General features: G+C 35.4%; 1 non-coding gene across 1 annotated transcript in view; it reads right to left on the reverse strand.

Moving 5' to 3' along the window:
- Positions 1–14,704, reverse strand: part of LOC114647095 (uncharacterized) — a 37,695-nt gene extending 22,991 nt beyond the window's left edge. The window contains exon 1 of the transcript XR_007934070.1: positions 14,396–14,704. This is a non-coding gene — a transcript (uncharacterized LOC114647095). The remainder of the gene's footprint in view (positions 1–14,395) is intronic.
- Positions 14,705–15,743: the final 1,039 nt, after the last annotated feature.

Raw genomic sequence — 15,743 nt, forward strand, 5'->3', positions numbered from 1 at the left:
TTTTAATTAACATGACACATTTTAAAGAATAAGAAAGTGAATTAACAACTGAAATTCATGTCTTTGTATAAGGATGTCTTTAATTCATCCATCCATCCATCCATCCATCCATCCATCTTCCTGCTCACTTATCCAGGGCAGGGTCATGGTTTCTAGATACAGTATATTAACCTTTATCATTACGTTGTAGTGTGGTGACATGTTACATATTGAGTAGACATGTAAACAAAATTCACTATATAGAAGTGACAGGACCACTATTGTTACTATTACTGTGCTGCTTCCAGTTCTGGTGAGAAACTGCTGATGGGTGTTCTGGGGTAAGGAAGTTAGCTGTGCTGTTGTATCAGGTAAGCAACACATCTGTGTAGAGGGGCCTGACATGGCTTTTATTTGGCTTATTGCTTTAATAAGCATTCTGTTTTTTTCTTTGTTAATGTTGGATTACTAAACCTTGTTTTGGTGTCGTAGTGTTGTTTCCCCCATTCTGACAGTAATTTAATCCAGATCTTTCAGCTCTTCATTTTCTCCTTGCCATGTGGGGCCTGTTCAAGTACTGTTGATTAGAGAAATATCGTTTTTGCAGTTGGAAAGGTATGTTGTTTTTGGGTATTTGTGTATTTTTAGTATGTATTAGTATGGTAACATAATATTTTCCAATCTGCTTAATAAAATTCAGGTTTGAGCAGACCGGAGAGTATCCTAGCAGCATTGGCACAATGCAAAAAGCAGCCCCAGACATGGTGCCAGTCCATTGCTGGAGCCATTTATGTAGACATCCTCATTTGCACTTACACAGATCCCATACAGAATTTGCAGCACACCTAACCTATATGATTTTAGTAATGTGGGAAGAAAAATTAGTGTACTAAAAGGAACACACAGGCAAGCACAGGAAGAACATGTAAATTCTACATACACAATAGCCAGACATGAGAATATTACCTAGGATGCTTAATCAGTGAGGCAGCAGCACTAGAAATGGTGCCCGCTTTCTGACCTATTAGTATTGTGTTAAAAGCATAACCTTTGCACCAGTTATTGACTTCTAGTTCATTGATGTAATGTTTTTTCAATGCATTGTACAAGCTAGTCCAAAGAAGTTTCTTTATTTAAAACTAGGGGGATTTTCCCCCTGCTCGCTTCGCTCACCAACCCCCGGGCCTGCGCTACACATTAGCCTCTTTGCGGTTCTGCTGCTCGTGTACGGGGATGCGGATGTATAATTTAAACAGATTGTTATTTTCATGGGAATTGTTACATATGCATAATAATGCTAACAATTTTACGTTACAGCGAGTAATTAACCATATTAAAAAATAGTAAAACGTAATAATTTGAGAGTAAATTAGGTTTCATGTTGCGTTAAGAGTTATTAGTTGCGTAATACAATTTCCTTCTGTTTGGCTTTGAAATTAACGTGCAAATACTTTTTAAACTTACACTTTTACTGTAAAACTTAAGTAAAAACAAATGTTTTAATTAAATTATCATCAATATCGCATTGAATTTTAATTCTGTGTTTGGACCTTCATTGTGACAACGCAACGTATAACTGCCCATTATTGAATTTGGTTTCCTTCTATTAAATAAAATGATTTTCTCAAATTCTAGTGTTATCCTTGGAAGATGTACTACATTACCTTTCTTGGATACATCCTTCTTTCTATAGTAATTTGTGCGGTGGAAGACTGGACGGTGTTAATGGTTGTAGATATTCTTCGGGATATTGTAAGTTGATGTTTTCATCTTCCACACGATCACCACCATCTGTTTCAGCATAGTCTATTGATACACATTTAACCAGTTTGCCGTGTAACCGATCAACATTTCTGGCGTTAATTCATTTGACTTCATTGTTTCTCGGTGCTGGGATTGCCCGTGTGCTCATTTTTTCTATTGATAAACCTTTGTGACGAAATTCTTCAGTAAGATTTGGACATAATACGTCTTCTTTAACTGGGAAATTAAAGTGAGGAAAACATTAAAATTTATAAGAGCTGAGAAAGCAGGAACTGCGTCTGTCAAAAGCATTCACACAAATGAGAGGTGAGAGTACCATGTGCATGGTTGAATATGGTTGAGAGGAGGGCGTGACTTGAAAAAATCTCATGGCCAAAGTCTCATCTTGCAGGACTTGAAAAAATCTCTTGAAAAAAGTCTTATCTCATCCCAGGATTTTTTTTATATAATAGAGAGACATAAAAACAGCACAAGCTGACCATCATACTTTTTCAGTTATGATAACCAAGATTTCCTTTAAAGTAAGCATGAAGTTTCTACTTTCAGGTAAAATGTCCTATTTCTGCATATTTTCAGCATTTCTCATTATTGAATTTTTTTCTTTTTGTTTATTTAAAGAGCTTCTGTAAAAAGCCAAATTTCTTTCTTGGGACAAATAAAGTTCTATCTATCTGTATATGTATCAATCTATTACAAAATCCTGTGTTTTTCAGTCTAAATTAATGTATTACTCTCTTTCACTTTAATGTTTTTATTAAAGCAATTACTGCTGATGGTTGATTGTTATATTAAAATGTACATAAAGCTTTACACATATAAAACTGAATATTTTCAAAGTCAAGTAAAAATATTTAGACACAGTTTGAACAATTTAATTCATATTTCTGAGTGGTACATTCTGATTAAGCAGACTATCACTCACATTTCTTTTAGAAGACATGTTTCAGTATTTGTCATCAAAAACTAAGTGAGTTCAAGTTCACACCCAAATCAGTTTTTAAGTGGAAAGCGTAGTAGAGTCTTAAAAGGCAATAATCCTGTTTTTCTATCTTTTAATATCAAAAACCTCACGCCAGAGGAGAGTGGACAGGTGCCATCACTGGCATAGTACTGAAGTGACAAAAGAACCAAATCCCAAGTATCAGTATCATAGTTAAGGAACAGACTGTGTCATTCACGGCATAGTACACATTCCATGTAGATTCACGAGATTTTGAGTTTTTACACTAGATGAATACTAGTCCAGTGATGCCTTCAGTCAATTTTTTTCTAGCAATTTATCCAGAAACGGCTGAATTGTTTCACACCACAATTTCTGGAAAGTGTCCAGATAGAAGAGTACTTTTTGCTATTAAAAGATAGAAAAACATAAAGGTTCCCCTTTGATACTTTTGTTTTGTTTCTTCTTTTTTCTTCCCAATATTTTCAAGCAGGTCTACAGTATGCTATCATGATTGCTACTACACTACTATATGCGTAAATGATTGTACTGGAAGTAAATTGCTGATAATGTTTATTATTTGTTTAGTATTTAATTCACTATATACATATGAATCCTACTTTCAGTCAGAAAATAAAGGACCAAATGCTGTTTTTAACTGGAGTGATTGGTGACAACAAAATTCTAATAGTTAATGTAGAAAATAATTGTCTTCTGTAGAGTTACAGTATATGTGAAGAAATGGATTGAATGTTGATTTGCACCTCTAGCAGAATGCAAGTAAAAGTGTGCATTTCAGGCTACAGTGGCTGTCACCTCTGTGTTGATGGTAGAAGTTCTAAATGCAGCCAGTTTGTACATTTGTTTGGAGAGCTTTCGAAGTTTAGTGTCAGTTTGGACTTTCAGACAAATTATGGGTCAGTGATCTACTGTTTCATTGGCAGTTCCAAATCAAAAAATTAATAAGTTTATGACAGAGTAAATGCACAATATACATATTACAACATGGCTCCTCTTTTCCTTTTCACTTAATGTTTTTCAATGTATTCCAGGTTGAGATTTGAAGATCCAACAGGTGCTTCTTTTAGCTGCACTACTTAATATTTTATTACTAGTGTCTATTAAAGTTATGTATATGAAGAAATATTTCTTCACTGTTGTGTAGTATTTAACTTTTACCAACTTCCATTTCAGCCCCCGTGTTTTTAAATTGGCATCCAAGTTACAATGTTCCCTTTCATTTTTTAAAACTCTTCTGTCATAATACATCTTAATGTTTATTTGGTTTAGCTGAAGTAATGTTGCTGCTGGGTGGCACAGTGGGTAGCGCTGCTGCCTCGCAGTTAGGATACTTGGGTTCGCTTCTCGGGTCCTCCCTGCGTGGAGTTTGCATGTTCTCCCCGTGTCTGTATGGGTTTCCTCCGGATGCTCCAGTTTCCTCCCACAGTCAAAAGACATGCAGGTTAGGTGCATTGGCAATCCTAAACTGTCCCTAGTGTGTACTTGGTGTGTGTGTGTGCCCTGCGGTGGGCTGGCACCCTGCCCGGGGTTTGTTTCCTGTCTTATGCCCTGTGTTGGCTGGGATTGGCTCCAGCAGACCCCCGTGACCCTGTAGTTAGGATATAGTGGGTTGGATAATGGATGGATGGATGAATGTTGCTCCTTTAGTCTTAAAAATTAGCTTTTATCCTGCCACCCTGGAGTTTTTCTTTGTGTCATTTCCAGTGCTGTTGTGTCCATTTTCTAATATGGAGTCCAAAATTACAAACAATATTCCAGATATATTTTTACAGGTTCATTATGCACTTTAAATGTTATAGTAGCGCTGTGACAGTAGAGCATTGGATAAGGCACGCTTGTGATCATTTTTTTAAACATAATTCATTTATTTAAACAGACAGTTTAAATGTGCTTGTTCAAAATCAGTACAGATCTCTTCATTACTGACAGTAGTCAATAGAAAATACAGAATAATAAGGTACTTTTTTCTACTTTAACTTTTAATTTTTTATTCACAGAAACAGTGCACATTGATATTTTAATATAAACATCATTGCATACAGTAGCCTATAATTAACATGTAAATAAAAAGACACAATTTATAACTGTTTTTAAAATGAATCCCCCAGATGTAGAAGGGTGAGGCTGATGACAAAGAATTTGAATATAATCGGAAGATTGTGTTTTAAAAATGTCTTCAATTTGGTCATATTTGAGAATTTAATGACTACCTTTTTCAAGCAGTTCCAGTAAATAACTTTTATGTTTTCTATCTCAGTTTGGTTTAAAACTAAAATGAGTTCAAGCTATTGAAGTTACAATTCACTTTAAAACAAAATCTACCTGTACCATCACTTTCTTTGATTTTTCGTCGGTAACCGGGCAAAATCAGTTTTTACAAAAACAGTAAGTTTGACTAGCTAGGAAAAATTGTGTCCAATAAAACTGACTTTCAGAGCCTTGGAAAGCTTTGGAGGGCATGGGCACAACTTTGCTGATTCTGATTGTTCGATCCAGTTAGCTTGATGCCCTTGCATAGTTAAGTGCGGCGGTGCTTGCTATGCATGTATTATTTTATACCTCTGCTCAATTTTGAAATGAACATTGTAATCACTACGGATTGATTATATTTGACCAGTGCAGAGTGTCATGATTTCTCTGATTTGATAAAATTTGACCTTCTTAAAAAGAAAAAATATTTATATGTTAAGTTTTACATGAATATGGGTAGTGTCATTGTGGTAAGCCAGTTAACCATCGTATTAGCTTTTCTGGTCACTTATGAGTATTGTTTGGTTTAGGACAGTAATAAGTCCAATAGGAGTCTAGTTGTTCTAATAAGGTGTATTTTATAACTCCAAGCCCCTCTACATTCTGAGGTAACTGCTAAGTATTTTTGCTTACTATATGTTAAACTTGATATCTCCTATATCTGTATATTTATTTAAATTATGTAATCCTTGATCTTCTGTAGCCAAAAGAGGTTGGTATCTAATGCAAACAAATTCAGAAGAGTGGAAACTTGTTAATGTTTGGAGTCAGAGTCCAAAGTTCAAAAAGCTACATGTAAATGTTAGAGTTGCTTTAGTCATAAAACTTCGTATTTAATTAGCTTTTTGTAGTAATCTCTGTGAAGTTCTGCCCATCATTTCATACTACATTCTTTAACTTAAGTTGGCTGACAGCTGGCAAGGGCTCAGTGTGCTTCTAAAAACAGGTGCAACTGCAATGTCTTATTTATTTGCTGCTTGTGCGCAGTTGCACTTCAATGCCCGGTCCAACCGATGTTCACCTTAGAACCAGCCCTTATACCAAACTTGTTGACTTCTTTTACCTTTTTCATCGATCACCATAATGCTTCTAGAAAGGAAATAGTTTCTTAGCTTATCATTTAGTAAGATAACAACACTCCATTATTTGCTTTTTTGTTGATACATATTATTTAATATAAAGTTGGAAAAAATCTTATGTTTACAGTATAGATTCAGTCATTTGTGTGTGAGTTTGCACCACGATTGATTGATGCCCTCTCTAGGGCTATATCCTGCCTTTGGTCCAATGCTCCAGTTCCAAGCAGCCCTACACTGGATGGCGAAATTTACAGATGGAAACATAACAAGAATGACTTGATCAGTAAAATTTTTTAACTTATTGCTTTTTTATAATATATTTTTAATGAATGTACTATATATACAATGTGGCAAGCGGCAGGGGGTGGTACCCAGCCAGGACGCCCAGAAGGACTGGAGGAGGGATTACGCCTTTTCCAGACCACAATGGGGCGACCACCCTGGTGGCTTTGGGAACCGTGGGAACAGAGCTTAGAAGCTCAACCCTATACGGGCCCGTGATCACCGCCAGGGGGCACCCCGATGCCTGAGGAGCCCTGGCCCTGGGGGCAAGAAGACCAAGGACAACTGGAGTGCTTCCAGGTGCACAGCCGGTACTTCCGCCACACCAGGGAGTGCCAGCCGGCGCTCATTGGGATGCACCTGGAGCACGTCCGGGTGATTATAAAAGGGGCCGCCTCCCTCCATTTGATGGCTGGAGTCGGGAGGAAGACAGATGGAGCTCGGGAGGAGAGGAGTGGAGATGGGGAAGAGAGGAAGGCATTGTGACAGGCCTGGACTTTGGGGGTGAAAGTGGGTTGTGTGCCGTGTTTCACTTGTAAATATTCCTGTAAATAAACATGTTGTGGTGCTTTTAACGATGTCTACCTGTCTGTGTCTGGGCTGTTTCCCACAACAATAAATATACGGTATTTTAAACTTACACCTCAGATATTTTTCTGTAGTCATAATTGCCTCAAAAGAGGGCAGAAAATCCATCAGGAAGCCCATTAGTTTGTTAGGATGTGGAACTGGCAGTCTCTTGAACTAAAAATTTGTCACTGCTGTCCGGATAAAGAATAATAAATTGCTCCATTGAAAATATGTTGATAGATTCTTGAAAAAACTGTCTTTACAACTCTGTCTTCTTGAACGTTTCAGGAATAATTCAGAAAAAAAATCTGCATCTGCAGCAAGTAAATCAACAGATTAGGCATGCTAATTGGGGCACTGAGAGTTTTTGTCTGCTTGAGTTGACAGCCGTGTTAAGGGAGTTGTCAAATACGTTATTGTAATGCCAATTGGTCTCTGACATTAATTCAGCTGTTCACAGGTAAAATGAACATATATTCTTGATTGAATGTTTTCATTTACTTTTTTAATTGACAGTTGTAAGTGACATAAAATGAAACTGAAACAATTATATACTGCACATATGTTTACAGTTAGGCCACATGTAGGTTCATTGACATCCATAGGGTAGGATATTGATTTAAAGTGCCATCCTTGTGGTTTACATTCCAACACTTAAACCTGAAGTCATGTTTCTTCATTCTTTATACAAATTACATATATTGGCCTTATATATGTACTGTAACTTTTCCTGTGTTGAACTTCTGTAGAAAGGCATTATCATATAAATAGATTACTATGTTTGAAACTGCTTACTCCATTACAGGTTTTGGGGAGGAGGATGGAACCTATGCTAGAGGTATTGAGCACAAGGGAGAAACCTGTCCTGGGTGAGACATGTCTATTTCTGAGTGCATACACTTGCACAAAGAGAATTTAGAGATGTCTGTACAACCAGAGTACCTGGGAAAAATGGGTGGAATGAAACTCCACTTGGACAGTGACTAGACCAAATAAGAAAACTCCAGTCCTTGGAGATTTGAGCAGTAGTACTAGCCATTATCCTTGAATTAATATCACTTTTAGACAAAAATGACAAGATTATAGTTAAAGCAGCAATCGAGAAGAAATAGGTATTTTAAAAACAGAAATTTAAGAAAATCAGTAGGGTGTAAGACAAAAGGCCTTAAAAATTAGGTAAGGACAAGCAAATCTCCTATGATAAAAACTAAACAGATGAGATCTAGATGTGAGAAAGAAAATGCAGAAAGAATGCTTATATATGTTTGTGACATAGATATTCTTAGAATGTAGGCAACCAAAATAAACCACACTCCATCAAATAATCAATTTGTGCATCTCACTTTGTAACAGACTTTTCTCCCTGCACAGAGTGGCAGGAAGCCAGAGCTGGTAGCAGTGGGTAAAAAGCTTGAAAAAGCCGCAGATAGGTCTTAAGGGCACACTCTTGCACACCCACACTTACTCACATTAGGCCAATTTAGAGTCACTAATCAACTCAACAGTTTTTTTTCTAATGTTGCGAGATTCTACTTTTCCGTGTTTGTAGTGCAGACATCAATACTACATTTGTTAATTTCATTTACAAATTACTTTGGCCAGGCTTTCAGAGTTTCACGGCATAATGGCAAAGCTGTTCCCCAGAGCCACTGCTTCTCGGTTATGCTAAAGTCACTCTAAAGTGCAAGTCACCAGAAAATGTTACTTATAATATTTGAAAATATGCACAATATCATTAAAAGCATAGCTACAATTAGTTTATATTCAGTTGTAGAAAAGGTGCAACAAGTGTCTGAATAACAAGAGTGAGAAGAATAATGAACCACAGAGAAGTAGATGGTTGCTGGAGATAGAAAAGAAGCACTACTTGCCTGTCTGGAAGCATAAGTACAGAGGTAATTAGCAGTTATTGGTGACCCTGACATTCCCTGTGGGTAGGCTTCAAGAAGCTATTTGGTTAAATGTTCTTCTGAAGTACTGGAAAGATGGAGGAGAGAGTAGAGTGTCTGCTGGAAGTCTCAGAACTCAAAATTTTAGCATTCACTTTTAATGGCATTAAGTTGATCTTTATCAGATTTAATTGATGTATGTACTTTCAGTGCTGTACACTATGACATAGATATTTGTAGAACTGAATGTTAGATTATTTAGACATTTGTATTAAATCTTGAGAGTTGAGGTGCAGATTGTCATACATAATTTCCTTACAGTTTCTTATTTGTTGTATCTACTTATAGTGATTATTTAATCCAATACCTGCTTAGAATTTAAGCTTTGAAAGACTTCTACTAATTCCTGAATAATGCTGTGATTTTTAATATAAGTAATTATTGTCACGGTTCTGCTCATTTATATTCCAAATTGGCTTTTGAGTTCCAATTTTTTATGTCTTTCTTTATTTTCAAGTATATGCATTACATTAGTTTATGTATTGTGTATATTTTTTCATGTGTAATTACGTTTCTATGAGTGACCACATGTTCTCTCAGGCCCCTTGTGTCTTGTGGGTGGTCCCTATGAGGTACGCTACTGGTCTGTCTCTGTGTTGCGACCAAACTTTTCATATGCGGTTCATTCTTATATGTTTGTTGTGGTGAATTCTCTTGTGTTTTCTGTGATTTATGGTTTATTGTTTACTGCATTTCTCACCTCTTCTCTGTTTATTGACCATGATTCTTGGATTACTGAATTTGTTAGTTATCGGATTGCCTTTTTAGGTGTATTCATTTGTGATTTTGTGTGCTCTTCAGAGCATTTCTGTGTTTCAGAACATTTGAGTGAATAAACCTTTTATTTTATAAAGATTCATTGTCTCCCCCTATATGCAACCAAAGGTTGATGACTACCCTGTCTCTGTAGCTCTCATCTGCTGCATATTTGTTTTGGATTGTTTTTTTTTTTTTTTTCACTTCTGGAGAGCTCGCTCCCCCTGAAACCAGCAAAGCTCACCTTGGAACTGACTGAGTCAAGTGTGTCTCAGTGAACCAGTGAGGATTCTGACTTGCTCCCAAGACAGCGTGGAGACCCCTGTGAAGACTTTGGAGGAGAACTACCCACATCATAAAAAATCAGAGGTATTTCAATGGTCCTTTGCGCAGCCCAAAACCATTGCAGTGGCCATGTTGTTTGCAGTTGCTATGTATGTTGCCTGTCAAATGACAAAGAAGTCTCTAGATGTATTCCCGCTGGTGTTCATACAATATGTTGCTAATTCCAGTATTGGACTGAAGATTAACAGAAAGTACTAATTTCAAAGCAGTTATGGTTAAGAAACACAGGCTAGTAACAGACCCTTTTGTCTGAAGATCTCTTTTGTTTCTTAAATTCGAATTTGTCTCACATTTAAGTGCTTCAACTTCTCAGATATGTTTCATTTACATTATAAAGGTGAGGATAGTAAATTCCCAGTTCCCACAATTCAGTGATGGACATTTTCGGTTAAACTCTGAATTGGTCCACCATGAGTATGTGAGTGTTTTCATGTGTGTTAGTGTACCTTGGGAAGGAGAAGAGTCAGCATGCAGGGCCTGTTACTGGACAACATTAAACTTGATTAAGTAGGTTTTTGATGAACAGATGAATCCTGAAGTGGATTGATCAAGTTAGAGAATGAGTAAATACTGAAAAACATCTCAAATTGAGGATGGAAATGATTGTGTCTCGGAGCATTCATGCTGTTGTTTATAACCCATAAAGAATGAGTATGTTATCCTTCCTTAAGCATGTTACACACTCATGCTCAGAAACTTTAGTGCATCTCATATAATTACTCTCCCAACTCTCTAGACTATCTTTCTCAAGTACATTACCCTCAGTTATATACATTTTGGACTTTTCAGTGTCTGCACATAATAAAGAACAGATGATAAGGGAAAGTCGAGTGATAAACAAAGATAATTCATTCATCTGTAGTTGTATTTTACCTATATTAAAATGAAAACATTGTATTTTTCACACAAGTGCATATAGTAATAAATGCAAAACGTTGTCCAAAGTACCTGTTGGATTTAACTGTGAGCAGTTGCTGTTGACAACTGCTCTTCATTTTACATTTATTTGCTTATCAGATACCTTTATCTAAAATGTCTTACAAAAGAGGTCAAGATAATTGAATAAAAATCAGTCTGGATTCAGAGAGGATTGTTAAGGAACAAGTGTTACAAGACAATGTTACAAAATGAACCTTTGTAAGTGAAGAGCTCAGAACAAAATACAAGCTAATTACAATTCCTAGGTATCAGAAGCCTTACAGCTACAATTACTTAGAAATTCACCAAACAAGAGAGTCTTCAAATGCTTCTTAAACACACTGAGGGAGTCAGAATTTCAAATGGAGGTGGGCAGCTTGTTCCACAATCTTGAGCTACACATCAAAAAAGTCTGGATAGAGATTTGATGCCACACAGAGGTAGCATCACCTGACACTGAACATCAGCAGATCTGATTAGTCGAGAAGGAGCACAGGACCTCACAAGTGTCTTCATATATAGCTGCTGAATTTTTGTCTACTCTGTAGGAAACCATCAAGGATTTGAACCTAATATGTGCCACTACAGGTAGTCAATGTAGTGATCTGACAAGAGAAGTCACATGCCCTCCTTTGCTGGCTGAACGCCAGGTGTGCTGCTGCATCATATTTGGTGGCTTGGTGACACATGCCAGTACTTCTGCCAGCAGAATCCTGGCCCAGATGTTTTGCTGCATACATTGTCAGATATGTTCTTATCTTTTGAATGTTGTGTAGAGTGAAGGAGAGACTGTTGTAGCATGGTCAGTGAAGGACAGCTGGAGAATGATCAGCACCTCAAGTTCATGTACAGACTTCACTGGTGTAAGCGATAATGAGCCGAGTTGAACAGAAATTTAGCGCTGAATTGATGGACACGTTGGAATAATAAGAAAGTCTGTCTGTCAAGTGGAGCTGGAAATTGTTTTCCTTCGTCCAGGTTGTAATATCAGTGAGACATGCAGAGATTCTAGCTTTTACCATGCAGTCCTCAACAGGAAACTACAGATATAGCGATATATCATCGGCATAGCACTGACAGAAGAAACCATACGACAGAATGATAGGGCCTAGTGTAGAAGATTTTAGAGAGGAAAGTCATTTATGACCAGAGTGAATGCTGTGGTACATCACAGGAGCTGTCTAATCATTGCATTCTGGTCTCCTGCACATTGATGTTTTCTCACAATAGCTCATTAGACTACTAAGATTTAAATGGTCATTTTTTTTCAACATTGATAGTTGTCTGTTATAACATTTCTATTTTGTTTTAGCTCTATTAAGTTGCTGCTTGTCATGTTACAGAAGCAGGTGGCCACAGCCTGGTAAACTTTTAAATTTGCATTTAGTTCCTCGGTTGCTGAGCAGTTTTCATTTTGGGAGGCTTTTTACACTTTTGAGGAATTGACCCTGAGCCAAATTAATCTGTATATCTCAATGGACATTCTTAGCTTAATTGGGATTTAGGAAGCAACTAATTATCAAGTTTAGTTACAAATAAAATAGTAGAAGAAAAACAGACAGCACAGTTTGATAGCTGCTCTCGTTTTATTTTCAGTTTTACCCTCTAAAAGTGTTAACTAGATACCTAGATAAGCTAATATCATATATGAGTCTTTAGGATATTGGCCCTGAAGAGTGTCTATGTTACAAAGGATAATGAATAGGCTCATTCATACTGGAACTCAACCTAACATTATTCAAGCCATGTGCTAACCTAGTTAATGTTTATGAAAGTGGGCTTATGAAAAGGCCAGAGAACACTTTTTAGGCTTCAAAATATCGCCAGACTCCAGCAGTGTGTGCTTTATGAAATAATAAAATAAACATTGATCCATGTTTTAAAATGAACAGTCACCACATTTTAAAATATTTTGCATTCCGTGTTTAGAAAGTAATCTTTAATAAATTTAAAACAAAACAGTGGCCCACATGAATGTGTAATCCCTACGCATCTTCATCGTCTTTTGTTCTATTATAAACTTACATATATACGTTGCACATTAGGCTGACTCAGACATGTTTATATATTATCCATCATCATAATGGTAAAAACAGGGTTGACAAAAGGTAAGATGTAGCCTCGTCTGAAATGCTAGTTTGACAGGATCCTATTCATTTATTGTTAAGAAACTAAGCAGAAATGCATTTTAATTACTAAAAAAACTTTTTAAATCAAAAATGGGGGATTAACATTTTAGGCCAGAGTATTTACAAATTAAAATTACCAAGAAAAATTATATATAAATGCTATCCCATAGAAACAGGAGGACTTTAAAATTTCTGCATTGCTTTAAAAATAGTTAGGGACAGTTCAGAGTAATGGCTGGAGATTCTTAAGTTACAATTCTCATTTTAGTTTATTTGAACAGAATAATTTCACATTTTCACAGTGTTTTTTTTATCAAATCTTTTTTTATAAAGTTTTTGCATTATTTTTATTTAAAAGACATTGGTCCTAACAGAAAGCCATACAGTAAATAAAATAATGCTTCGTACATATTTAAGCAAAGAACATTACTCTTAATTTAATTCATGGTATAAAATGATTATTATGAAAACCAAAATACTATCTATCTACCCATCATCAGACTCACTTGATCAATTTCAGGGTGCAGGGAAAAAAGCAAAATGTTTTTGTTCCAGCATTTATTACATGTGGCATCAATTCAACTAAAAACTGGTACATTTTATACTTTAAAATCTTTTCACTAAATATGTAATTTAACTGTCTAAAATGATGTAAGCTTAATTATAATTATAAACAATTTAATCTTAACCCAGGCTGGCATATTATACTAGGTAAAGTTAAACTGTGTTTGTTTGTAAACCTAGAACTAAGTTATACATATGCATGTGTGTACAATATCTGTTCCCTTCTGATTAAATATATCTGCCATTTAAAAAAATATATACACTTGATGATTTATATCTTGTTGGTTATGTGAAGCATTTATTTTTAACCTGTTTCTTCTTCTTGTCCCAAGTTACTATATATTTATGTACACATAGTGTATGTTGAACAGGCGTTATATTGTACATGAAATATATACCTGGATAATACCTTATATGCACATGTTCTTGTGCTTGTCTGTGTGTGTTTTTATATACTTGTAACACAAAACCGAGTGTGTATTTAAAAAATTAAGATTTGTCATAAATGATGTTATATAATTCTATATAAAAATATATGCATTTTTTAGTCAATTTCAGTTTTAAACAGTGTTTTGATAGCATAAATATGTCAAACAATACATGTGTATTTGTAAAGAAATATATTTTTATTTTTTAAATACCTTATGATTTTTTTTACCATTCAGATGCATTAAAGAATTTTATTTTGTATGTTTGCTTAAAAGATGTTTGTATTGCAACTTCAAGACATCAGTTACACTAGTTACAGAAATAGTATATAAAATACTAAAACTTGTTCTCAACCATTTTGTTTTTATTATATCCTGAATGATCTAGCTCAAAATTATTAAATCATGGAAAGTATCTTACCTCTTGCTGTTGTATTCCATTTTGAGATAGGCTTAAATGTCAAGTCTGCAAGTATCTTGATAGAAATCCGAATAGCGTCATTGGAGCACAGCAGCTTCAGTAAAAATAGGTACTTTTCTATTACTTTCAGAGCATGTCAGTGGTAGAACCATTAAGTTGCTGAACAAAAAAAAAATGCAAACAAAAACAAACTTTGAACATACTCCCACCTCATTTACCAGGTGAAACAGACTAAGCAAGAAAGAAGTGTAGAAAAAGTACTGAAAAAGAAAGAGAAGCTGGAGAAGCCAAACAGAGTTGTAACATGGGATGAAGCTAACACACGTATTGGAATAACCATTTGGTGTCGTGTATCAGGCAGATGAAATAAACAGGCTCATCAGCTATTTTTATATTTGGAGTTGCTAGGTTTTAAGCTCTTATGGCCTCGTTCATCTCTTCTCTCTTCTTGAATTAAGAATGTTCAGTAAATTAGTCTGAATTAGCACTCCCAGAATTTTATTGTAGTTTTCTACAAAGGTAGTAAATAAAGTTAATAAGGCAGTAAAGTTCACTGCATGTTGTATTGCATAAAGGATAATATTTGTGGAGAATGCTGCTTTAAATAGAAATATATGTAATCTTCATGCTAGATGAGTCACTTAAAGGGACTACATTAATACTAATTACTTGTGATTGATTATTAATTAGAACGAAGAAGACATTAGCACTGCTAATAGCACATGCAGCTGGCAAATATGAAAACAGAGGCAGAAAGTGACTGTGCAGTTTTAGTTTTCATGTTATATTTGTTCTGGTTTATTTTAATCTTCACATTTTGATGTTTTAATTAATTTCGCTGTTAGTTCATGAATTCATGAACTATTTCAACAACAAAATATGTTAATTATTTTTTCAATTTTTTTTATTGATTTTAAATAGAAGCAGATAACCTTCTATACAATCAAGTCAAACTTAACAAAGCAAAGCAAAATTCAACCCCACCCAAGAGAAAGAAAGGAGAGCCACCAACCAAAGCTACTGTAAAAGCAACAAGAAAGAAATAGAATCTCATTCTGAAACATTATTGATTGATTCGGCCAAATTTTAACAAAGTTTTGAACAGATCCTCTAAGTGAGAATTACATTTTTTCCAATTTCAAATAGTATAGAACATCAGTTACCCACTGACTAAGTCAAGAAATGTTAATTTAATTAGGGTGAATTATATTTATTTTTGATTTATTTTGGAAGTCTAAATTTTGTATATCTGTTCCCAGTCCAGTGCTAGTTCCTGGTTAGTGTCTTATGCTGCCAGGACAGACTCCAGTTCCCTTGTCCTTGATTTGGATTAGGAATGTGAAAGTAT

This window comes from Erpetoichthys calabaricus, chromosome 2, assembly GCF_900747795.2.
Source record: "Erpetoichthys calabaricus chromosome 2, fErpCal1.3, whole genome shotgun sequence".
NCBI classification, from domain to species: domain Eukaryota; kingdom Metazoa; phylum Chordata; class Cladistia; order Polypteriformes; family Polypteridae; genus Erpetoichthys; species Erpetoichthys calabaricus.